This window comes from Marmota flaviventris, chromosome 20, assembly GCF_047511675.1.
Source record: "Marmota flaviventris isolate mMarFla1 chromosome 20, mMarFla1.hap1, whole genome shotgun sequence".
Classification (NCBI taxonomy): domain Eukaryota; kingdom Metazoa; phylum Chordata; class Mammalia; order Rodentia; family Sciuridae; genus Marmota; species Marmota flaviventris.
Genome location: NC_092517.1, coordinates 19,158,660 through 19,160,151, shown reverse-complemented (window position 1 = coordinate 19,160,151; position 1,492 = coordinate 19,158,660).

Genomic DNA, 1,492 nt, shown 5'->3' with positions numbered 1-1,492 from the left:
ATAAAACAATGCAGGCGAAAGTAGAGGTCCTATCCCACTGTGCAGAAGTGGCTGCAATGTATGGTTCAGTCCTAAGGAGGCGCCTTCCCCAGACCTGATCCCATATCAGCCGACGCCTTTTTTCGTAGGGCGGGGCGTGGACGTCAAACCCGCATGCAATAGGACATGCTTTCCTTGAGGTCCGTTGAGGGATCACTCAAGTGCAGTGCCTTGCCTCGCATCCTGCATCGTGACGACGATGAGAAGTAGGATAACACAGGTAGCCTGGTAATGATGACAAAATTTAAGTTGGCAACACAATCCCTAAGCCCCAGAGGAAGGTAAAGAGTCTGTAGCCGAGAAGAAAGACCAGTCCTGAAACCCATCTGCGTGCAATGGTAACAAGACCTGCAGAGTGCAAGGGCTATTCAGCACTGGGAGAGCATAGGAAAGAGGGCACGCCAATCCCAGTGCAATGTGAAATTAACTTGGGGTGCAATGGCCATGCCCAGAAAATCACTGTTTAAGATGTGCAAGCCAGATTTGTGGAGAAATGCCATTTTCTAAGGCCGCAAAAGCCTGTACAATCAGAGCCTTCTCTTGCGCATGGCGAGCTTTAAGGTGACAGAGAAGCCACAAACAAAGTACAACACCGAAGCAACACATTGCCCCAAAAATGCCCACTCCTACCCATTCCTTAAAAAAGGAAAAGGCAGAGGACAGCCAACTGGTGAATTGACCCAAAGTCACTGGTTCGACACGGGTGCTATTCAAAACAGCAATCTGAGTTAGTTGAGACTGGATCAAGTTTTCTGCTTCCAAGGACCAGGTTCCGGATAGATATTCCCCGATGATGCGGGAGGCATTTCTGGAATCATTAAATCTGACAGAGGTTATACATAAATGCACACGTTGATCGACACAACCCAAATGTACTAGATCAGACAACTCCTCAACTTGAGCTTGAAGCAGATCTATCCTTTGATTAGCAGCCAAAATCCCAGATAAAATGTGTTGATTAATTTTACTTTGGGATTCAAGTACGGTGGATGTTTGTTGAATAACCTGATTAATAGTGGCAGCAGTTTGTACTTGGCTGGCCATGGCTACTCCAGCTGTAGCTGCTGCAGCAGCAGATACCGCCACAGCTGTCACTATAGCTGCCGTAATTCCAAAATCTCTACGGGTTCTAATCAATTCAACAATAGGAAAGGATTCTGGAACTGCAGTAACCGGGATCGGGACAAAGGTTGGAATTTTCATAATCACTGCCATAGTCCAGGAGCCATTCCAACACTCAGACAAGTAGCAAGTAACATTAGAACAATTAAGCATCCCCTGTAATGTAACATTAGCCAAAATAAACAGGAACGGAGATTGGAGACAGACTGCTGCGGAGGGTAATGTAGCATTAGATAATTGTGAATTATTTGCAAAAATTTTAAGCCTCCTACCTCGCTCCGAGTCTTGGGTAGTGCCAGAAACATTAAACAGCCAACTTTGGACTCCTAAT